The 25620-nt window shown below is 39.7% G+C and overlaps 1 pseudogene; it reads right to left on the bottom strand.

The window, feature by feature from the left end:
• Positions 1 to 8378: 8378 nt before the first annotated feature.
• LOC126011546 (arylacetamide deacetylase-like 3) lies at positions 8379 to 23141 on the bottom strand (annotated as a pseudogene).
• Positions 23142 to 25620: the final 2479 nt, after the last annotated feature.

Here is a 25620-nt window from a genome sequence, read left to right as displayed (position 1 = left end):
TCTGGGATCCAACATCCAGAAATATTCTTAACATGCTACTAGGAGAATGTGAATTCAAAAAAGGTAGGAAGCAGGCAGACCTACCAAATACTATCTTAACCTATGTGCAAGAACTGGGGTTGGTTAAAAAAAAAAAAGAATCGATGCAGATTCAGTATTTAAAGTTAGCTTTACAAAAATTTCCAGAAAGGTTATGGTACTTTTTGTCTAATTCATTGGCAGGAGTGGGGTTCCAATATTTCCCCTCTCCTCTCTGGTCCTCTCTCTGATTAAATCCTTATCTTGGTTACACCTCAGTTCTAACTCTTACTTTCTCTTTGCCAAGGGATTGTCTGTACAGTCCCTGGCTTCCTTATCCTGCCTATCCCTTCATTAAACCCAGTCTCCAGAAAAATTCTTTTTTTTGTCAGAGTCATACCTGCTTACCTCTGGTGAAATCGGCTTTTGGCATTTGAGGATAGCATGTGCAAAAATCAAGGTAATTGTTGCTTTATGAAAAGTTGGCTTACATTACAAATACTAATTATTCTGAGAGAAAGAAATTAGACTCACATGAAGTATACTACAGATTCCAAACTATAGAAAGTCTTAACTGGTAAAGCTAAGCATTAGAGTTGAGGGATGCATTCTTCGGTGCTAGGCCAATGCTAAACCAATGCAAGGAAGTGAGCTGCAAAAGTCCAAGGTAAAGTGGAGATAGGCAGCCTCCAAACCTTCTGGGGATGCAGAATGTGTTTTTATCTTGATCTACTTGCTTGCTTAGTGGTTTTTGCTTTATCCTCTTTCATTCATCTTTAATTTTTCATGTTGAAAAATATGTTAAATCCTAAACATATTGTAAAGTGGATATTAATCCTGAAGTTTTGGCTAGAAGTCACATTTTTAATGGCCACTAGAAAGGAAAGATTTTTCCTTGCACTTCTCCTTTTGGCCATAGGATGCTCCCACAGGGAGTCAGGGGGTATCTGGAAGTAATACTGTGTCCAAGCTTTCCAGTTTGAAAAATGCACTATCTGTTGACACATGGATATCCTTTGTCTGTACCAAAGGACAGTGATGGTGAGATTGAGATCTAAGCAAAACAACAAAGACTCAAATGAGCAATGAGATATAAACAGTGGTGGGAATATTTTTGTTTTTCCTTAATTAGATGAGGCCAAGAGAATACATTCTGGCTGCACTGTTACTTCAGAACAAGAGACAGGTTGGACTAAGGAGCCTATACAGAGGTTCTGTGGGATTTAACTATGTATTTTGATTAGGGTGAACACTGCTTAATCCAACAATTCCAAGATTATTATGGCTTCTCTTCACTACAACAAAAAATGTCTTAGAGCCTGTTACTGTCGATATCCTGTGGAAAAAGGAGTACCCTCTTTTTTCCTGAGTATATCCTATGCAGTACATAGCATGTCAAAAGAGTTAGCATTTGTTGTCAAAGCTCCTTATATTTGATGGCAGAAGAAAAGCGTGTCTCTTGTTCTGAAGTAACTGCAACCAGAATGTATTCTCTTGGCCTCATCTAATTAAGGTACAGACAAAAGATATCCATGTATCTCTGAGTATTTTTTCCATTGTCTGATCATTTACTTTGAGGTTCTTTTCTGATCTCTTCTGCTATATGGAGTTATTATGCATCTCATCTTCCAGCTCACTAATTCTGTCTTCAGCTGCTGTTACTCTATTGAAGAAGCTTTCCATAGAGTCTTTCATTTCCTCTACTGCATTTTTCAGTCCTGCTATTTCAGTTTGGAGTTTTTTGATTTCTATATTTGTGGTCTGTTCAGATAGATCTATGCTTTCTTTTAGTTCTACTAACACCTTCCATATTTCTATTCTAAACTCCTTTATTGAGAGGTTAATCAGGTGGTTGGCATTTTTGGAGTTATCAGAGTTCCATCTTCATTCTCTATGCATGCTGTTGTACCGCGTTGTTTCCTCATTGCCAGACTTGAAGTGTGATTCTTACTCCGTGATGAAATGGGGTTCATGTTCTACAAGAAGTGAGCAGCCACGGAGTGAAGTGGAGCATCCACACTTTTATTTTTGATATTTTATGGTGGAGTTTATTTACTAGAGATACGCTCTTCTGGGCCCAACCTGCTCAGGTGTTGTTTTTGAACCCGCAGCTCTCAGGAGCCCTCAGTAGTGGCATTGGTGGTGACAAAATGGACTCACACCTGTTCAGGCATGTCCTGTGCCCCTCAGTCTCAGCTTTCTTCAGGGATCCTGTGCAGAGGTTGGTCTCAGACCTGTGGCACTCAGCGCCCTCAGTAAAGATGGAAATAACCTGGACTCACTTCTAGGGCTTCAGACGTGTCCTGGGCACCACAGTCTGAGCTTTCTTCAGGAATTCTGTGTGGGGCTGGACTCAGACAGTGATCAGGAGCCCTCAGTAATGGTGTCAACAGTGGAGACCCAGACTCACACCTGTTCAGGCATCAATTAGAGATCTTAGTTGTACAGATCATAGGCCAAAGCCTAGACTAGAGTCTTTTTTTTTATTGGTCCCAGGATAAGTTCTGCCCAGTCATGGTTGTCACAATCAGTCATCTGTAGTTAGAAATCTTGGATTTTGCATAGATCAAAAGATGAAGTATCTTCTGATTTCATCTTATTGTTAGGTGATGAGATAAGACAACCTGCTCTTAGTTAAAATGTTGCCATTTCCTCATTGCCAGGATGTCATATCAAAACTGGCACATGTTGGTGTCAGAGCACTATTAATAATGTCCCAGAGTGAGTTTGGTTCCTGGAGCTGTTGCGGAGAATTGTGTCAGTTCTATGTCTTAGATCTAGGGACGGTCGCTGTCTAATCACATGAAGTCTAAGTTGGGGCCACATGAGATATGTTCAAGATGAAGGTGCCCTTGTATTGGGAAATGTATGAGTTCTTATCTGTAGTAAAAAAGAGCTTGTTTCAGGGCCGGGCGGTGGCGCTGGAGGTAAGGTGCCTGCCTTGCCTGTGCTAGCCTAGGACGGACCGCGGTTCGATCCCCCGGCGTCCCATATGGTCCCCCAAGAAGCCAGGAGCAACTTCTGAGCGCATAGCCAGGAGTAACCCCTGAGCGTCACAGGGTGTGGCCCAAAAACCAAAAAAAAAAAAAAAAAAGAGCTTGTTTCAATAAAATTTCACCCTTTTTAGTATGCCTTTGCAAAAAGAAGTGGTGTTATATTATATTGCTGGTGCATTTGGGAGTGAGCATGTCAGGCTTCATCATCTCTATGCCCTAGATTTGACCTGACCTGAGCTTTTATCCCAGGAAAGACATTTTCTCATAGATTTTTGTACCAAGCAGAACCAAAACAGGTAAAGTTAAGGAAGAGAAGAAAACAAAAACAAGGCAAAACAATACACACACACACACACACACACACACACACATATATATATATATATATATACATATATATAAAGGAAAAATAAATAAAATGAGTTTAGTAAAAGTAATTAAGCAAAGAAAGTGACACAGGAGACTACCTTATATTTGGGGATAAACAGGTTAAGAGGTAGTATATTACAGAGGTCTTAAACTTATAAAGGAACTATAGGCTTCCCGTTATCTTTTGAGATATTCTTGTGGGGGATGGAATCCAGGGTACATTTTTATCGCATACCCTGGTCTTGCTGATTTTGAGATGTGATTTGCAGCAGAAAGGGCTTTTATAGAGTTCTTGCACTAGGGTTCCTTCTGGAGCTGAATCCGGCATCAAGCAACAGTCCACATTTGAGGGGGATGAGGAGGGCCACAGAGCATGAGTCAGCAGGAGTGTTGGTTGTAGTTTCTTGCCAGGGGACAAGATGTGGGACCTTATGCTTGAAAGCTGGGTGATGGCTTATTGGGGCAGGAGGTCTGTCTTGATACCTAATGGGTTAAGACCTGAGGGTAAAGATCATTAATTAGGCAGGATATCAGATTGGGATTGAGATGTGAAGGGATAGTAGGATTTCTGAAGGGGGGAGGAGGGATAGTATATAGGAGGGGTTATATACACTATAAACATGGATTGTTTACAATTTCGGTTTGGCTCTCATAGAGGAGTTCTTTCTATGTAGTCATGCACATATAAAGACATACATTAGTGATCTATTCTTAAGGTGTTCTTAGAGGTCTGACCCTAATAGGATGGGTCTGAGCTCTTAAGGTCTGGTTGAATTAAGATAATTAACTTGGGTATAGCTTAAGAGAGGGAGAGTAAAAGATAAGAGAAAGGAGAAAAGAAAAATAGGTAACTATAGTAAAAATAATTTTTAAAAATTAAATAAATCAAATAAGAAATTGGTTGGCACACTGGAGTTGAGAAGTTGTAACCGTTTCTATGCATTTTATCAGTGATGCGGTTGGGCCTTGCTAAATGAAGTTTTCAGGGTTAGATAATGGCTGGTGCAGCTTAAGATACATATAGGTTTCGCATCTTGAATACTAAACAATGTGTTAATGAGGCCTACCTATGTAAGAGGCTACCCTATGTAGTATTGCCCACTGCATCTTATGTATCAAAGTTCCTTTCCTAAAGAGAAACTATCATTGTGTGTTTTATTTGACATAGATTGAATTGATGAGGAGGAGGAAGAAGAGGAAGAAGAAGAAAGGGGAGAAGGAAAGAAGTAGGGAGAAGAGAGAGAGAGAGGAAGGGAAAAAAGGAAATGTTTATTTGCTAAAGCATGTTCGATGAGTAGGTCCTGTAACAAAAGTCAGTGGTTTGCAGTTGACTGTTTCAGTGTTTTGAATGATCATATGCTTCAGGTCCTAATAGAGGATATAAGCCAGAGGAAAAGGGTATATTGAAGTGTTTTATCAAGACATTTTCATAATGAAAACTGAATATGGTATCTAGTATGACTGAGCACCAAAGTGTAAAATTAGGGAATCCACCCTTTGTATCCAAGAATCTCTGTGGATAGAGAAACTTAGAGATTAAGGCATTAAAACATATTGTTAGAAAATGCTGCTGCTGGAGTCTCTGGATTCCAATCATATTCTTCACCTGTATATGTGTATAAGCTTCCTAAGATATTAGTATCAGCCTTTATAGTAAATGGGTGATTACATACCTGTTCACTCTAAACGGTTGTTTTCATTGTTTCTGGTTTCCTGATGGTATGATGAATAGTCGAGGCTTTGTGTTGTTTGTCTTCCACTTGTTTTGAACATTTCTCCAGGAATTGCTTTTTTAAACAGATATCTCCACCCTTAAAGTGAAATACCCCTTTTATGCAGTGTAACCCCATACAAAAGGGTCCTTTTTAACAGATTTCTCTGCCCTTAAAAAGAAAGACCTCCCTTCATGGCAGTGAAATGCAAAACCCAAACAGAACCACTTCTCTACATTACAGTTTTCACACAGGCCACATGGTTCAATGTGGAGTTCAGATGATGCTATGATACTTGGGTGCTGGTTTATCTGTGATGCTACTTGGGTACTATGGTATAATGAGGATCAGATATAAGGCACCACATGACCTCACCCATGAGAACTCAGGAGCCTCCGGGGAAAATTCAGAAGACTATAGAGTTCTGGAGTTTAAGGACCTAGATACCTGACCATTGAACAATCTCTCTGTACATTCACATCAATGACTTTATAAAAAATGAATTCTATTAGTGGTGCTGGAATTAGTTTTTACTTGCTCATAGAATGAATTATAACCATGTCTTCCCAACAGTGCTTTCTGAAAATTAATGTGTGTAGCTCAAATGAATAATTTGTATCATAGAACCATAAAGAGGGTTGTCTATGTGTTTATTTAATAAAAAGGAATGACATTTACTATAATGACACTGGGTATGTTAATCAGTATTTATATGGAGAAAGATGATTGAGATTTGGAGGGAAGTTTCACTTAATATTAACTGACTCAGAGCTCAAACATCACTTCTGGAGAAGTCACGGGACCATATGGGATTCTGGGTATGGAATGAGGTTGAGTTGCATGAAACACATGTGCCCACACCACTGTACTATCTCTCTGAATCCTCAAAACAAAATATTTAATGAGAATAATTAAGTTTTTGCACATCTCTCTGATAACTGACGTAATAAAAAGAGCTTCTGAATAAATTAATCTAGATATTCTTTTTTGTTTTTGTTCGTTTGTTTTGAAGGGGGCACTTCTGGCTGTCATGATGACTTACTTAAGGATGTGAATTCAGAGATCACCCAGGTAGTGCTCAGGGAACTATATTGGATGCCTGAAATAAAACCTGGGTTTCCACATGCAAGGACTTACTCATGAGTGTGAACTCAGAGATCACCCTGGTAGTGCTCAGGGAACTATATGGGGTGCTTAAAATTGAACCTGGGTCTTCACATGCAAGAAAAGGGTCTTACAGGCTTTTATTTCTAGAAAAGACCTGAAAATTTCTTGAAAGACAACATGAAAGCATGGGTTTAGTGGGAAAAAAACAATTTGTATTATCATGCCTTATTATCAATTACAAAGTCACTCAGAATCAAGAAGGCAAAGACAATAAATAGAGAAACACCTGCCTAGACATTTTTGTCTTCCCTAGGCTTTGGCTGTTAGACTTGCGTTCTAGAATTGAGTATCATGGAGGGAGCAGTGCAGAGATGGCTCCCAGAGAAGATATAGAAAGGAGCAGGCACTGTGGTAAGTGCTGTATTCTGATATCCTGGCAACGCTAAAGCATACCAACAGTAAGACTCGTGTAGACCAATGTTACACAGTAAAATAAAACATTCACAAACAATAAACATCAAGAACAAATATTTGTCTCTGCCAGCCTAATTCACAGCCAACAGCCAATACCTATTTCAATCAGAAATGACTATGTGGGCCAATGAATTCATAATTTTTTATTTTAGAGAACATCATGGAAATGACAAGAGTTACAGCTCGAAGAGATCAGGAAGTTCCACGAAAAGGTGAGTTGGACAGCGACTGGCCAACCAAGTGGAATTGGACCACTCATTGATCATCTAATGTAAAGAGACTTGTGATGAGCACAGCTATTTCTCTGGGCCCCAGTGTTCTCATATGTAAAGAAGGTTTCAAAATATTAACTTTACTCATGCTTTTGGTGCAAAGACTTAAGTTTTCATCTAGTCAAAATATTTTGTTTTCTTGTCTGTGTCAATTCCACTCACCACTCAGAGCAAAAAGAGTCATAGAGCTATAGAGCTCCGTGTCATTTCTGCTGGGACTGTGGTGTACGAGGCTAGTCCATCAGAATGGATGTGGCTTTAGCAGGAGGGAAGCCCAGAGCTACTCAAGAACCTGCTTTTAGGAGTGAGGATTAAGGTAAGAAAAGGGGTAGAGAACAGAGTAGAAGGTTGATGGTATTGTTGGAGTTTCTAGTGCCAACACACTTAATTAAGCCCCAAAATTTACAAACAACTCTGCCAAAAATTCTTTCTTAAACAGGACATTTATGCCAGCTCTCTTTTATAGGACAAATAATTCTCAATACTCATTTTCTTTTTTTTTTTTTTTTTTTTTTTTTTTGGTTTTTGGGCCACACCCGGTAACGCTCAGGGGTTACTCCTGGCTATGTGCTCAGAAGTTGCTCCTGGCTTGGGGGACCATATGGGACACCGGGGGATCGAACCGCGGTCCGTCCAAGGCTAGCGCAGGCAAGGTAGGCACCTTACCTTTAGCGCCACCGCCTGGCCCCTCAATACTCATTTTCTTCCACACATTGGCCTTCCATTTCCCAGTGTTGACAGGATCAAGTTTTCATCAGACTCACTATTGAGTTTCTAACTTCACTCAGCCTCAGCTTCTCTGAGCCCTCGAAGTTAATTTGGAAATCCTCACTGGAAGTCTAAGTTTGATTCCCAATGGTAGAAAGATAATTTTTACCTTTTATTCTTACCAATCATCATTGATAACCCATCTTGTTCTCTTAAAAAATTCTAGATCATGATTCAGAGCTCAGAGTCTGAAGGACAAGAGGAAAAGGAGCACCAGACATCTAGACGGGGAGAATAAGATCAACATTTCAACCCCACTCTGCCAACTAGAACAGCAGAGCCAGATAGGAAAGGGCCCATGAGATTGTATCTGATACTTTTGTATAGCCCATGGCCCAGTCAAGTGGATGTTTATGTTGTATGCTCACTCACCAGGTGGAGACTGTGGTTACTTTTTCAAGTTCATTCACCCATGAGGGTCCCTTGTTAACTCCTGCTTTCCCAACAAGTGCAAGACAATCTCCCTCCCCACTGTTCATTTTAAGACAAAAGACAAATGCATTCTGTGATTCTAGACCTGTAAGCACCAGGTAAGTCATAAAAATTTGAATACCCAGTCTCACCACAATTTTCCTTCCCCAACATCTACAACAGAATTATCATATGTGTGGCATAGCATGGAGAAAGCCATCCTTCATGTACTTGCAGTTGAAATAACTAGGTCACAGTCTCTTGATAAAATCAACCATGCCATTCATAATTTTTTGGGAACAGGGAAAATTAAAGAAGTCAACGTCAATCATTGTGAGTGCTCCATGGAAACCATCCTCCACATACAAACACTTCACAGGGACACCCAAATCCTCCAGTCTCTTCTTGTATAGCAGTGAGTGATCCCGGAAATAATCATACTCGCAGCACACAATTAAAGCTTCAGGCATTTGAGACATCACTTCATCTTCTGCCACCAGTGGGCATAGGGTGGGCTCCAGCACAAGGCGGGTCTCCTGATAGGCCAAATCATTCAGGGATGGCACAGGCTTCTGGTGGTAACCACTCTGCTTGAATCTCTCAGGGATGTTCTCATGGCCCAACCACTTCCTGTACTTCTCCCTGATTTCAGGGGGCAGATTGGCACCTGTCATCATGTCTCTTTTCCAGGAGGGGTCAATATTCATATAGGATATTACACAATCGGTAGCAAAATTCCTAGATATTATTGGGACATTATTCTGTTGATTAGCTGGTGACTGGAAATCGAGGGCATGGAGAACAGGGTAGATGATCACCTGTGCACGGATCTTTGGAAGGTGAGGACTCTTCAAAAGCTGTTGACAAATCACTACAGCTTTTCCCCCTCCCATGCTGTCACCACAGACCACGATGCAGGCTGGATCCACTCCAAATACACTCAGAGACTTCAGGAAGTGGACAGTGGCTGCCATACAATCATTGAACATTACAGGAAACTTATAATTAGGCATCTTGCGGTATCTGTCAAGGAAACCAGGGGAAATGCTTTATCCTCTTCAACTCAGCTTTGAGCCCTCATACTCTGTTCCCAATCTGTGGAGCCCCAGATTCCCTCAATATATTTTCCTTTGAAATCTGAACAGGTAACATGAAGAGGAAAAGGCTTTAATGAGGTGAATGAACATAAATACTTAGTACAGAGGCTTAGTCCCTCATAATTGCTCCTCTCATCTGGAACATGTCCCATGCAGGGACAATGATGGACACTGAGCTCTGCCAGCAACTTTGAGCCACAGCAAGATCTCATCAAACAACCCAACTTTCAAAATTGTTTGAGCTTACCAGCTTGCTATGTCAAATTTACTCCTTGACTGGTTATCAATGGATCCTCAAAGAGCTCCCAGAATGAGAAATTGATTCTCACTCCCCTATCCCCTTGGAGGGGAAAGAGATCTTGGTAATATTTATCCATGGCAAATAATCCACACAGACAGGTGGGTCAAAGGGCAAGAAGGTCGGATGCAGAGTCCTTTGTAACCTATCACTAGCTCCAAAAAACCTAGAGCTAGCTAGTTAGCTGCCCCCAAAGACCCTGAGCACCTCTCTCAAAAATTATTTATTAGGCTCTCAATAGCGCCCCACCTGGAAGGTTGTAGGTAGGACAACAGGCAGAGATAATGATCTTATGGAAATACTTCTGTATATAACACCACCTGAGGGGGCGAGGAAGGTTCTTTGGTGAACTTGATTCGTCCATATAGAATTTTCATCAATTCTGCCATGCTATGGGTCGGGTGTGGAAACTGAAGCAGCCCCAGGGAGCTGTACTTATCACAGATTGTTCTCCAGAGCAGCTGAGTCTGCAAGACAAGCAATTTCTAACTACTGTCCAGCAGATCCCTGAGCTTTGTTTGAAATTCGCTGTGTCTTCTCTTTGACTAAGAGATGCTAGATCAAAGATCTGAGGGAAAATGTTATTCATTTCCATGCTGGTAATAAGCCCTGAGCACCATTGGATATGGCCCAAAAGTAAAATAAATAAAATAAATAAATAAATAAATAAATGGTTAAAAAGAAGATTGAAATCACCTATGGATTCTACCTATGGACAAACACTCCCTGCAAGTGGTTAGGCGTCAAGAACTGAAAGTTGAAGCATATTTCCAAGTCAATCTCATCTGGACATGCCAGCATTTTCATTTCACTCACTTGGAAGTGCATCAAGAATGCTAGGAAATGTGCGCTGATGCACTGGAGCTTTCCAGATGCACAAGTGCATCCTAGAAAGTGCAGGACTAAGGAAGTCAGGGGCTTGCCCTCCCCTGACATAGCGCCTCTGAGTCCAGGGTTAGGGCCTTTCTATGTGCCTAGTTTGCCATATGTGGGGGTCCTGCCTCCCCTCTTCTGTGTACATCAAGCCCAGAAACTTTTGAGTAAGGGCAGCCCACTGTGGTTTCTCGCTCCCATTCACAGACCCTGCATGGAGAGAAGTGCTAGCACTAACTATTGAGGGGTATTCTATGTTATCCCCCAAAGCACCTGATGAGAAATTCTGCACCTGCTCTTTTGTACCAAGAGCAGAGCCTTTAGAGTTAACCTCCACTTGGGATTCACAATCCCCATTTTCTTTTTTGTTGAATGAAGCAGGTTGGCTGAGTCTCAGGATATACCTGGAGTTCCCTTCTCCTCCACCCTGACTTCTCCTTATTTCTTCCCCTCCCACCAACCCATTCCTACTCCCCACCCATCAATTGCCCATGTCCGAGACTGACTTCCCCTCAGATGCGCCTCCCCTTTACTCACCCAACGGATAGGACCACTGAGTCACTCCCCTTGCACAAATCAAGGCAGATGCCATGGTGGGTTTCTAGAAAGCAAACATTAAGACATGCTCTAGAAAGGCTGCCCCTTGCTGGCTGGCCGCCTCCTCAGCTAAGTTCTCAGATCTGCTGACTACTCTTCTGCTTTTCTCTGGGTGCTGATATTAAGATAAACATGTATCTTATCTTTTCAAAGAAACTATTAGGTGAACACAAATTCTCCACATATATATTCCACATATATAAACAAAATTATTTCATACACTTCATATCTATACTTCATGTGTCTATAAGTGTCTTTGTGCTTATACTTCACTTATCACAAATGATCTATCAGCATAAACGTTCCATATTTCCATACTTTTTTTTTAGTTTTTGGGTTACAGCCAGCAGCTAAGGGGTTAGTTCTGGCTCTATGCTCAGAAATCTCTCCTGGCAGGCTCAGGGGACCATATGGGATGCCAGGATGCACACAGTATTGCATGTAATCCATATTACAAGCTATCTTGTACAAGCTATGTTGCATGTGTGTATTCATAAAGGGATTGATTACAAGTACCTAGAGATTGCATGCATAGACCTTTCTTTTTGTTTCAAGAAAGAATTGGAAAGAGTCCAAGTGACCTTTGCCACCTGAATCATCTGGGTTCCAATCCTACCCGTCTTAATGGAGCCTCTCAGACCCCAGGAGGATAGACCCTTATAACCATAAGAATCTCACTGTACTACCATGAAGTCCACCCAGGGGAATGCTGTCACTCACTCAGGCTCCCTATCAAGGCCCCGCCTCCATGGTAGAACAAGATGCCAGGTCTAAGGGTGCTGCAGGAATTCCTGGGCTGGTACAACTTCACAGGAATTGTCCCGATGCGCAGATCTGTGACCACTACATCCGGGTCTTTCCTCAGGGGCAACAGGTCATGTGCAAAACGGACAAACTTGCCCATGGAACAGATGTTCGTCTTCTCCAAAATCTTACCCTGATGGTGACAGGAAATTCAAAATTGAGGGTTTCTAAGTGTCACTGCAACTATTGTACTCAGTCCCAAGTGAGCCTTGCTGTATGACCCACATGGTACCAGCCACTCCCAAGTCAATGTCCCCATGTGCCTTGCACTCCAGCCCTACACACCAGTCTTCCAAATACCCATGGAGATCAAGGATATGATGTCCATGAGAAATGGGATCACTGAGGCTAGAGCAATAATAGAGTGGAAAGGATATTTAATTCAATTGGCAGACTTAAGTGTGATCCCAGAATCATATATGCTCCCAGAGTACCACAGAAGTAATTTGTAAATGCAAAACCAGCAGTAACCCGAGTGTTGTTTAAATATAAAATCTAATTTCACGTGTTGGGTGAGGCCTTCCCAGGCACCTCGCCTCTTTCCCTTAGGCAGATGGGTCTGAAGATACAGGATAACAGAAGAGAAATAATTGACCAGCAGTACTTAAAGCAGTCACTTAAAATTTCATCAGTGTCAGCTCAATTTATTCCCTCATGGCTTTTCTCCACCATAAACTTCTGCGCCATGTCTGCCTAACTCATGTCTTTCTCTCAAGACTTCTGTCTCCCTTGCTCATTCTCTCTATGTTTCCTTTCTGCTTCTTTCCTTCATGTGTCATTCCTCTTGTTTTCCTCCCCCCAAGTCAGCACTTTTTGTTCTTTATTCAAAACTGCAGACCCAACCCAGGTTTGGGTGGGTCTGAACTTTTGGGTGGAATTAAGATCTCAAAAGGAAGCTTAGGTAAGGTCATTGAGGGAAGGGATACCTTCCATTTTCCATCTTCTTTACAAAACAAACAAACAAAAACCAAAAAAATGAGAAAAGTTATAAAACTTTTGTTTTCCCATTCCCCACCAAAAATTTTATATCAGAACTTAAAGTATCAAAGTTTAAATTGTATACAGTTCTGGGGACCAGAGTGATACTACAGTGTTAGGGTGTTTGTCTTTTTTTCTTTTTTTTTTTTTCTTTAAATAACTTTATTACATACATGATTTTGTTTGGGTTTCAGTCATGTAAAGAACACCACCCATCACCAGTGCAACATTCCCATCACCAATGTCCCAAATCTCCCTCCTTCCCACCAAACCCCCGCCTGTACTCTAGACAGGCTTTCTATTTCCCTCGTGCACTCTCATTATTAGGATAGTTCAAAACGTAGTTATTTCTCTAACTAAACTCATCCCTGTTTGTAGTGAGCTTCATGAGGTGAGCTGGAACTCCAGCTCTTTTCTCTTTTGTGTCTAAAAGTTATTATTGCAAGAATGGCTTTCATTTTTCTTAAAACCCATAGATGAGTGAGACCATTCTGCGTCTTTCTCTCTCTGACTTATTTCACTTAGCATAATAGATTCCATGTACATCCTTGTATAGGAAAATTTCATGACTTCATCTCTCCTGACGGCTGCATAATATTCCATTGTGTATATGTACCACAATTTCTTTAGCCATTCATCTGTTGAAGGATATCTTGACTGTGTACATAATCTTGCTATAGTAAATAGTGCTGCAATGAATATAGGTGTAAGGAAGGGATTTTTGTATTGTATTTTTGTGTTCCTAGGGTATATTCCTAGGAGTGGTATAGCTGGGTCATATGGGAGCTCGATTTCCAGTTTTTGGAGGAATCTCCATATTATGCTTTCCATAAAGGTTGAACTAGATGGCATTCCCAACAGCAGTGGATAAGAGTTCCTTTCTCTCCACATCCCCACCAACACTGCTTGTTCTCATTCTTTGTGATGTATGCCAATCTCTGGGGTGTGAGGTGGTACCTCATAGTTATTTTGATTTGCATCTCCCTGATGATTAGTGATGTGGAGCATTTTTTCATGTGTCTTTTGGCCATTTGTATTTCTTCTTTGTCAAAGTGTCTGTCCATTTCTTCTCCCCATTTTTTGATGAGATTAGATGTTTTTTCTTGTAAATTTCTGTCAGTGCCTTGTATATTTTGAAGATTAGCCCCTTGTCTGATGGGTATTGGGTGAATAGTTTCTTCCACTCAGTGGGGTCTCTTGTATCCTGGGTGCTATTACTTTTGAGGTGCAGAAGCTTCTCAGTTTAATATATTCCCATTTGTTAATCTCTGCTATCACTTGCTTGGAGAGTGCAGTTTCCTCTTTGAAGATGCCTTTAGTCTCAATGTCCTGGACTGTTTTACCTATGTGTTGTTCTATATATATTATGGTTTCGGGTGTGATACCTATGTGTTGTTCTATATATCTTATGGTTTCGGGTGTGATATCGACGTCTCTCATACATTTCGATTTAACCTTCATACATGATGTTAGCTGGGGGTCTAAGTTCAATTTTTTGGAAGTGGCTAGCCAATTGTGCCAACACCACATGTTGAAGAGGCTTCCTTTGCTCCATTTAGGATTTCTTGCTCTTTTATCAAAAATTAGGTTATTGTATGTCTGGGGAACATTCTTTGAGTATTCAAGCCTATTCCACTGATCTGAGGGCCTGTCTTTATTCCAATACCATGCTGTTTTGCTAACTATTGCTTTGTAGAAAAGTTTAAAGTTGGGGAAAGTAATTCCTCCCATATTCTTTTCCCCAATGATTGCTTTAGCTATTCTAGGGTGTTTATTGTTCCAAACAAATTTCAAAAGTGCCTGATACGCTTCTTTGAAGAATGTCATGGGTATCTTTAGAGGGATAGCATTAAATCTGTATAATGCCTTGGGGAGTATTGCCATTTTGATGATGTTAATCCTGCTAATCCATGAGCAGGGTATGTGTTTCCATTTCCACGTGTCCCCTCTTATGTATTGGAGGAGAGTTTTATAGTTTTCTTTGTATAGGTCCTTCACATTTTTAGTCAAGGTGATTCCAAGATATTTGAGTTTGTGTGACACTATTGTGAATGGGGTTGTTTTCTTAATGACCATTTCTTCTTTATTACTATTGGTGTATAGAAAGGCCATTGATTTTTGTGTGTTAATTTTGTAACCTGCCACCTTGCTATATGAGTCTATTGTTTCTAGAAGCTTTTTCATAGAGAGTTTAGGGTTTTCTAGGTAGAGTATCATGTCATCTGCAAACAGCGAGAGCTTGACTTCTTCTTTTCCTATCTGGATTCTCTTGATATCTTTTTCTTGCCTAATCGCTATAGCAAGTACTTCCAGTGCTATGTTGAATAGGAGTGGTGAGAGAGGACAGCCTTGTCTTGTGCCAGAATTTAGAGGAAAGGCTTTCAGGTTTTTTTTCATTGAGGAAAATATTTGCCTCTAGCTTGTGGTATATGGCCTTAACTATATTGAGAAAGGTTCCTTCCTTCCCATCTTGCTGAGAGTTTTGATCAAGAATGGGTATAGGACCTTATCAAATGCTTTCTCTGTGTCTATTGATATGATCATGTGATTTTTATTTTCCTTGTTGTTGATGTTGTGTATTATGTTGATAGATTTACGGATGTTAAACCATCCTTGCATTCCTGGGATGAAACCTACTTGATAGTAGTGGATAATCTTCTCAATGAGGCACTGAATCCTATTTGCCAGGATTTTGTTGAGGATCTTTGCATCTGCATTCATCAGTGATATTGGTCTGTAGTTTTCTTTTTTCATAGCATGTCTGTCTGGTTTAGGTATCAAGGTGATGTTGGCTTAATAAAAGCAATTTGGAAGTGTTTCCATGTGTTCAATTTCATGAAAGAGTCTTGCCAGGATTGGTAGAAGTTCCTCTTGGAAAGTTTGAAAGAATTCATTAGTGAATCCATCTGGGCCTGGGATTTTGGCAGACATTTGATTACTTTTTAATTTCATCAATAGTGATGGGGGTGTTTACATATGCTACATCTTCTTCCTTCAACCGTGGAAGATTGTAAGAGTCCAAGAATTTATCCATTTCTTCCAGGTTCTCATTTTTAGTGGCGTAGAATTTCTCAAAGTAGTTTCTGATTACCCTTTGAATCTCTGCCATATCAGTAGTGATCTCTCCTTTTTCATTCCTAATACAATTTATCAAGTTTTTCTCTCTCTTTCTTTGTTAGTTTTGCCAGTGGTTTATCAATCTTGTTTATTTTTTCAAAGAACAAACTTCTGCTTTCGTTGATCTTTCGGATTGTTTTTTGGGTTTCCACTTTGTTGATTTCTGCTCTCAGATTTGTTATTTCCTTCTGTCTCCCTATTTTTGGGTTTTGGGTCCTTTTGTTGAGCACTTTCTAGTTCTATGAGCTGTTATTAACCTATTCAGGTAGGCCCCTTCTTCCTTCCTGATGTGTGTTTGCAAAGCTAAAAATTTTCCTCTCAGTACTGCTTTTGCTGTGTCCCGTAAGTTCTGATGGTTTGTGTCTTTATTATCATTTGTTTCCATGAACCCTTTGATTTCCTCCTTGATTTCATCTCAGACCCACTGGTTATTCAGTATGAGGCTGTTTAACTTCCAGGTGTTAAAGTTTTTCTTCTGTGTCCCTTTGGAATTTACAAATAATTTCAGAGCCTTGTGGTCAGCGAAGGTAGTCTGCAAAATTTCTATCCTCTTGATATTATGGAGGGATATTTTATGTGCCAGCATGTAGTCTATCCTGGATAATGTCCCATGTACATTGGAGAAGAATGTGTATCCAGGTTTCTGGGAATGGAGTGTCCTATATATATCCACTAGGCCTGTTTCTTCCATTTCTCTCATCAGGTCTAGTACATTCTTGTTGGGTTTCAGTCTGGTTGACCTATCCAGTGTTGGCAAAGCCGTGTTGAGGTCCCCCCCCCAATTATTGTGTTGTTATTGATATTATTTTTCAGATTTTTCAACAGTTGTATTAAATATTTTGCTGGCCCCTCATTCGGTGAATATATGCTTAGGAAAGTGATTTCTTCCTGCTCTACATACCCCTTGATTAATATAAAATGTCCATCTTTGTCCTTTACAACCTTCTTGAGTATAAAGTTTGCATTATCTGATATTAGTATGGCCATTCCAGCTTTTTTATGGGTGTTGTTTGCTTGGATAATTTTTCTCCAGCCTTTTATTTTAAGTCTATGTTTGTTCTTACTAGTCAGGTGTGTTACTTGTAGGCAGCAGAAGGTTGGATTGAGTTTTTGATCCATTTAGCCACTCTGTGTCTCTTAACTGGTGCATTTAATCCATTGACATTGAGAGAAAGAATTGTCCTGAGATATTTGCCATCTTTATATCGAAATTTGGTGTGTCTTTTGGTTAGTCTTGTCTTAAATTAGGTTTCAGTTTTTCTCTTAAGACTGGTTTTGAGTCTGTAAAGTTTCTGAGCTGTATTTGTCTGTGAAACCATGTATTCTTCTGTCAAACCTGAAAGTAAGTTTTTCTGGGTACAGATTCTAGGTGAAGCATTCATTTCATTCAGTCTTGTCACAATATCCCACCACTGCTTTCTGGCATTGAGTGCTTCTGGTGACAGGTTTGCTGTAAATCTCAAGGATGCTCACTTGAATGTAATTTCCCTTTTTGATCTTGCTGTTTTCAGAATTCTGTTTCTATCTGTGGGATTCGTCATTGTGACTAGGATGTGTCTTGGGGTATTTTTTCTGGGGTCTATTTTGGTTGGTACTCTTTGAGCATGCAGGATTTGATCACATATATTCTTTAGCTCTGGAAGTTTCTTTAATGATGTTCTTGACTGTTGATTCTTCCTGAAAATTTTCTTCCTGGGTCTCTGGGACGCTAATGATTCTTAATTGGTTTCTGTTGAGCTTATCATAGACTTCTATTTTCATCTGTTCCCATTCTTTGACTAATTTTTTAATTGTCTGTTCATTTGCGTTAAGTTTTTTTTCCCACTCTCTCCTGCTGTATGGAATTGTTATTTATCTCATCTTCCACAGCACCAATTCTATTCTCAGCTTCTGTTACCCTGTCCCAGAGCTTATCCATTTTGTCATTCACTCTGTTTACTGAGTTTTTTCAGGCCTGTTAGTTGACATGTTATTTCAGTTTGGAGTTTTGTGATTTCTGTCTTCATATTTTCTTGGTTCTTGTTAGTGTTCTGTTCAACTAGATCCATGGTTTCTTTGAGTTCTTTGAGCATCTTCCATATTGCTTGTCTAAAGTTCTTATCTGAGAGGTTGATTAGTTGGTTGGTCATTATCTGGTCATCAGAATTGTCATCTTCATTCTCTATGTCTGATGGTGGCCTGCATTGTTTCCCCATTATCACACTTGTGGGTTTTTCTACGTGTTGTGGTGGTATTCAATGGCTAAACGATATAGGCAGCCACACTCCTCTGGCTCCGCCCTTTCTGGGTGGGTCGACGCCTCCAAGGGAGGGGAGTCCCCCGTGGATGAAGCCTCTCACAGGTTCAGAGCGCACAGCAGAGAAGACAGTCCGGAGAGAAATGCTGGGCTTCAGTGATCCAGCACAGTTCTTAGTGTGATTTTTCTTCTTCTTGTTGTGATGGTGCTCTTTCCTTTGAAGGAGTGCATGGCCACATAGCGAAGCAGAGCAGCCATGCTCTTCTGGGGCCTCTTTTCTGCCCACTCCCAAGAATTCCATGTGATAGGACAGGAGACAGACTCACACAGGCAGCACTCACAATTTTTCACATTTGGGTCCCACTGGGCAGGCATAGTTTCATAGATTTTCCCAGCCCGATGTCACAAACAGGGGACCTGGCTTATGCAAAGTACTGCTTATAGCCGGTTTTCATGTTATGAAGCAGTTCCTTGGTGTTCCTGCCCTAGAATGAGATTCTGGGAGAGCGAGTTTTCTGGAGCCTCTTTTCAGTCCACTCCCAAGAGTTTCATGCAACAGGACAGGAGACAGACACACACAGGCAGCACTCACAATTTTTCACAGTCGGGCCCCACTGGACAGGCATAGTTTTGTAGATTTTTCCAGCCTGACGTCACGAACAGGGGACCTGGCTTCTGCAACGTACTGCTTATAGCCGGTTTTCACGTTATGGAGCAGTTCCTTGGCGTTTCGCCCTAGAATGAGCTTCTGGGAGAGCAAGTTTTCTGGAGCCTCTTTTCAGCCCACTCCCAAGAGTTTCACGCGACAGGACAGGAGACAGACACACACAGGCAGCACTTACAATTTTTCACAGTCGGGCCCCACTGGGCAGGCGTAGTTTCGTTGGCTGTTTGTCTTGCATGCAGCAAATCCAGGATGGGTGGTTTCAATTTTCAGTATTGCACATGGTCCCCCATGTCTGCCAGGAGCGATTTCTGAGTGCAAATCCAGGAGTAACCCCTGAACACCACCAGGTGTGACCCAATAACAAGCCAAAATAATAATAATTGTATATGATTCTTCTCAAGACAATCAGCCTTTTTTAATATCTTATACATACATACATACATAATACTAACTTTTCTCATATCTATTTGTTTTGTTTTGTAAAGCAAAGAAGGTGGAAAATGTAAGGTATCTTTTCCCCAAATGCCCTTACCTAAACTTCCTTTGGCGATGTTAATGCACCTGAATGGTAAGATCCACCCCAGCTGTGGAATTAAACACATTAAATTAGATTTTATATTTTAAGTGTAAACAACACCTTAGTACCACTGTGTGAGAAAGAGAAAGAAGAAAGAGAAAGAAAGAAAGAAAGAAAGAAAGAAAGAAAGAAAGAAAGAAAGAAAGAAAGAAAGAAAGGAAAAAGAAAGAAACAAACAAAAAAGAAAGGAAAGAGAAAGAAAGAAGAAAGAAGAAAGAAGAAAGAAAGAGAAGAGAGAGAAAGAAAGAAGAAAGAAGAAAGAAAGAAAGAAAGAAAGAAAGAAAGAAAGAAAGAAAGAAAAGAAAGAAAGAAAGAAAGAAAGAAAGAAAGAAAGAAAGAAAGAAAGAAAAGAAAGAAAGAAAGAAAGAAAGAAAGAAAGAAAGAGAAAGAAAGAAGAAGAAAGAAGAAAGAAGAAAGAAAGAAAGAAAGAAAGAGAAGAAAGAAAGAGAAAGAAAGAGAAGAAAGAAAGAAAGAAAGAAAAGAAAGAAAGAAAGAAAGAATGAAAGAGAGAGAAAGAAAGAAAGAAAGAAAGAAAGAAAGAAAGAAGACAAGAAGAAAGAAAGAAAGAAAGAAAGAGAAAGAAAGAAAGAAAGAAAGGATAAGAAAGAAAGAAAGAGAGAAGAAAGATAGAAAGAAGGAAGGAAGAAAGGAGAGAGGGAAAGAGGGAGAAAGAGAAGAGAAAGAAAGAAAAGAGAAAGAAAGAAAGAAGAAAGAAAGAAAGAAAGAAAGAAAAGAAAGAAAGAAAGAAGAAAGAAAGAAAGATAAGAAAGAAAGAAAAGAAAGAGAAAGAAAGAAGAAAGAAAGAAGGAAAGGAAAGAAAGAAAAGAAGAAAGAAAGAAAGAAGAAGAAAGAAAGAAAGAAGAAAGAAAAGAAAGAAAGAAAGAAAGAAAAGAAAGAAAGAAAGAAAGAAAGAAAAGAAAGAAAGAAAGAGAGAAAGAAAGAGAGAAAGAAAGAGAGAAGAAAAAGAGAGAAAGAAAGAGAAGAAAGAGAGAGAGAAGAAAGAAAGAAAGAAAGAAAGAAAGAAAGAAAGAAAGAAAGAAAGAAAGAAAGAAAGAAAGAAAGAAGAAAGAAAGAAAGAAAGAAAGAAAGAAAGAAAGAAAGAAGAAAGGAAAGAAAGAAAGAAAGAAAGAAGAAAGAAAGAAAGAAAGAAAGAAAGAAAGAAAAAAGAAAGAAAGAAAGAAAGAAAGAAAGAAAGAAAGAAAGAAGAAAGAAAGAAAGAAAAAGAAAGAAAAAAGAGAGAGAAGAGAAAGAAAGAAAGAAAGAAAGAAGGAAGGAAGGAAGAAGGAAGGAAGAAGGAAGAAGGAAGGAAGAAGAAGAAGAAGGAAGGAAGGAAAGGAAAGGAAGGAAGGAAGAAGGAGGAAGAAGAAGGAAGGAAGAAAGAAAGAAGAAAGAAAAGAAAGAAAGAAAGAAAGAAAGAAAAAGAAAGAAAGAAAGAAAAGAAAGAAAGAAAGAAAGAAAGAAAGAAAGAAAGAAAGAAAGAAAGAAAGAAAGAAAGAAAGAAAGAAAGAAAGAAAGAAAAAGAAAGAAAGAAAAAGAAAGAAAGAAAAAGAAAGAAAGGAAATAAGGAAGAAAGGAAGGAAGGAAATTTTATTTGCTTTGGGAAAACACAACCAGCAATGCTCAGGCTTTCCTCCTGGCTCTGCTCTCAAAGCAGTGCCCAAAAAGCCTTGTATGATGCTAAGGACCTAACCCAGATCTGGCACATGTAAAACAAGTCTCATCAGCCCTGTACTCTCTCTCTGTCAAACCCAAGTTCTCTCTTGCTATTGGTCTTTCCTGAAACTTTTTCTTTAGCTCAATTCACTTAGGTCATTTGTGTCTCTGCATAATTTTGATGACCTGAAATAAAAATATATGGGTTACAGAGGAAAGCTATTATGATTATATTTTATCTTGATGCCATTTATGTCTATGAAGATTCCATACACCCGACTTCGACATGTGACCAACCTAGCACGAGATGATATTATTCTTTCAATGGAAGGAAGATGAGCCCAGGTTGTATTAGGGCCACAAGTGACCATGCTTACAGGTTATTCCTGACTCTATACTCAGGAATTACAGTTGGCAGAACTCAAATTCTGCTGTGGTTTGTATATGGAACAGCCATGTGCAAGGCAAGAATCCTACCTGCTGTAATATCTCTTTGGCTGAGTCCAAGGTTTTAATTTTATCTGCTTTTGCTGCTAAGAAACTTATAAAGCCCCTGATACACCTGGCCACTAATTTTCATAACTTGCTTCTTTAATGATGCTTTGTCACCCTCATTATAATAGAATATAGCACTTTCCATCAGACAGGACTATAAATAACAGCATTTATTTTTCTGAGTTTTGGACTACAGCTGAATGTAGTTGGGCAACTCTGATCCAGTGCTTTGAGTTCCTGATTGAGGTACTGAAAGGAACACAGTGCTGGGCATATAAGTTAGAGCCTCACACTTGCAAGGCTCACACTTGCTCTACCATTGAACCCAGCCCTGCTATCCATGGAGGGAGTTTGACACTGTCCAAATTCATAGGATTCTTGTGCTTTTTTCACCATTAGGATACAACCAATCCAAGTATTCAGATGCCTGTACTGAATGCCTGCATCATTATCTACACAACACTTGATGTTCTTTCAAGTAGTCTGAGCATTGAGAGGTATGGTTGTTGGTTATCTTCTCTTTCCTATTAGGAGATACCAAACTTCTGAATACAGAATTTGTGATTGGCATTGACTTTAACCATGGTTGGCTTCCAGATTATCACATAGGAGTTTTTCAGATACCATCTTCATAGAGGAAAGAAGTCAACAAAGAATAACAAGTCCGGGACATATGGATGGCAAGGCTAAGTTAGCCTACTTCCCCAACACAATGATCAACTCATGTTTTTCCACCAAAGGCCAATGGCTTAAGGCTGTGATTGCACACTCTTCTTCAGATGAGGAAACTGTGTCACTCTGTTGGGAACCAGACTATGAAATGTATTTTCAGATCAGGACAGCTACAGGAAAGGAGCTCCATCTTACATAAGCAGAACCCAGAGGAGGGAGATGTGTCCCTGGAATTTCCCTCCTAAGAGATTCCTCCCTGGGAACAAAATGCACAGCACTTTCCAGGAAGGGGAGGATAAAGCAGGTGCTCTCTGAGGCTACTTCCCAATACCTTTTGGAGACCACACTACCTAATCCCTACCATTCTCTACCAGACATCAGCAAACTCTCAGAGCTTCAAGTCAAAGCCATCTTCTGCCACTTTACTCCTTTCTTCTATCTCAAAATGCTCTTCATATTTGGGGTGCCTCTGGAAAGGTATATCAATAAGGTCAGAGATTCCCACAGACCCACTTTCTCCTTGATTTTCCAGTGCAGAGAATGTTAAGATGATCAGGATTCAGTTTTTACATTTTGGAAATTATGACCCCTTTGGAGCAACTTCAAAAATAGGTAGATCTCTATAGATTTTCTCAAGGGTAAAGATGCAGGTTTCAGCGGATACCATAAATCCCTGCAGCTAGTCAGTTGACACAAGAAGCTTTGGGCCTGTGTTTTCCTCATCCTTGTGCCCTGAAGCCTCAAGAGAAGGGGACAAGTCAAAAAGTGGGACTCACCCATGTGAACAGCAGCTCTAAGATACAATAGAAAAGACGAAGCTTCTTGGGATGGCTGATGCCTGCTGGGATACTGATCAGGAAGAAATGACTGAAGAACACCTACAGTGGAGCCCCCACAAAGAACACACAAGCCACTGAGAGGCCGGCCCAGAGCAGAAGGAGGACCAACATGCTGTCTCCACCAAAATTTAGAATTTGGGCAGGCTGAGGCAGGCGTTGAATCCCATCTGGCAGCAGCCAACCTCCATTTATACCTCCCCATCTCCCAGAATGACTCAGTCCTGCCCAGATGACTCAGAGTCAGGTGAGGACTAGCTCTAGGATAGTGCCCTGCAGAGAAATAAAAGGTCTTTGCAACCTGATCCAGCTTTGGGAGAAGCATTTCAGGCCAGCCCTGAAAATAACCTGACAGTCTCACACTCAAGCACCTCAAGTCACTGATCAAGTCACAACTCCAAAACCCAACATCTCTTCTCATAACAAAAGTTCTACCTTCTTCCATCCTAGACTTCCACATTTGCCCTTCCTGACCCTAGCCAGAATGTCACAAGACCTCTGCTGTGCCCAGGCCAAGGCCAGGCTCAATTCCCCTCTCCTACACCTCTCTGTTCTGATGATGCTATGAGTGAAATTGAAGCCAACTCTCCATCAAGTTTGGTATATCTGCCCCATAGAGTTAGGATGTCCTTATGAACTTGTGGCTCTAGATTGCATAATAGGACAAGAAACTTGATCCCCATGGTCCTGAATGAGACTTGGCAGCCTAAAAGCCACAAAAGTCAAAGTATCAATAGTAATTGTCAATCAACAACTTTATTTTTGATTAATACTGTCACACTTCTAGGAACACACAAATTTAGATGCCAATATCTAAGTGAAGTCACTTAATGTTCAGAAGCAAATGAAATAACAAAATGATCAGATAGTAACAAGAGCTTACTAAATTTCTGCCAATTACTTATTCAGCTCTTTCGAAATATGATTTTCACAGATTTCCTTGGCACTGTACTTTCCTCTTTTCCACGTTTTCTTTCTTCTCTTCCTTTTTCAATTTTTTCCATATTATGATTTTTAAAATAATTTGATCTCACTAATCTGGAAAAATGTATTATAATCAATTATAATTATATATGTGTATATGTATATATTTATATGTATATATGTATATAATGCCTTTACATGATATATGATAGTATATTGTGCATAATGTTATATACTATTTTATATTTATAACATCATATAACATTATTATATAATATATTATATTACATTATGTTGTATATAGTATATAATTATATATTAACATATATTCTATAACATGCTTTATATAAATGAATTATATAAATATATATTTATATAGTTAAAATTCTAATCAATTTTGTGAACATATGTCAACATGTTCTTTAAATAAAGTAAATTGTAAAAAAAATCTTCCCATATCTGTATGAAAACACAGATATGACATGGGCCCTGGAACTTACACTCTGCCCTGCCTTCCAAATGCCAAGGTCTTTTGCTTTTCTTCAGCAGACCCATATATAGATGCCCTATTTCTTTGTCTGTGATCCTTAGTTACTTAGCTCCTTTGGAAGATCAGTCCCTGGACAGATTAAGCCTTATAAACCTCTTCTTATTCCTGCTATGTCTGCTGTCATTGCAGATATGCTGAACCCTTTATCTGGTGGTCATGAACTACTTGGATCCAGGGATCATCTTTTGATTCCTTTTTGCTCTGGTTCAGCGGCAAATTTGATCACTGAATTCCAAGTCCCAGACCCTCACTTTCACCTGTATTGACCAAATGCCTTTGTGAAATTAGTTGCTTCATAATATAAATAGTAGGGGCAAGAAGCCAAAGCCTATGATGTATATTTGATCATGAGCAACATCTTTGAGATAAGACAGGTGAGACTTGGGGGGAAGACAGTCACCTAAAACAAGGTCACAGGTGAATACTTAGGACTGTTTTCATCAGACACCTCTTATGTCCTAAATTAGATTTCCAGGACAGATCATATCACTTCCAAACTTATCTCATTTTTCTGGTTCAAATTAGTGACTTGCCAAGGGTATTTTTTTGCAAGTTTTGTTTTATTAGGCACCATGATTTATAATGCTGTTAATTACAGAGTTCCCTATATAGAAAGTTCCAACTCTGCACCCCCATTTATGATAATATCCCTCCACCAATGGACCATCGTTCCTAAGACCCAAGTGTCATTTCTCCTCAATCTATCCATATCATATTTTTTCATTTCATTATTATAATAGGGGTACATGTTTTCCATAGTGTTGGCTCTTATGATTTTAATAAATATTTGCCTCAACTTTATACCACAAAAGTACCAGATGTCCCTAGCCAATAATCCTATGTTTCCTTCACTCCACTTTCTCTCCTTTCCCTCCTCCCTGCACTATTCCTTGACATTCTCATTTCTCTAGTCCAGGGACAGGGATTCGCTCACAATTGACACCTTTCCTTTCCTTGTATTGTGACTCTACATACTACAAATCAATTAGAACATCCAGGTTCTCACCAATTTAATTCACATAACAATATTCCATCTAGTTTCCTCAAAAACACAAAAAAATGCTCATTAAAAATGGTAAAAAAATGTTTATTGCAGCACTTAGGACAATAGCCACATTA

The sequence above is a fragment of the Suncus etruscus genome, chromosome 6, assembly GCF_024139225.1.
Source record: "Suncus etruscus isolate mSunEtr1 chromosome 6, mSunEtr1.pri.cur, whole genome shotgun sequence".
NCBI classification, from domain to species: Eukaryota; Metazoa; Chordata; class Mammalia; order Eulipotyphla; family Soricidae; genus Suncus; species Suncus etruscus.
This window is presented reverse-complemented; position numbering and strand designations above follow the sequence as displayed.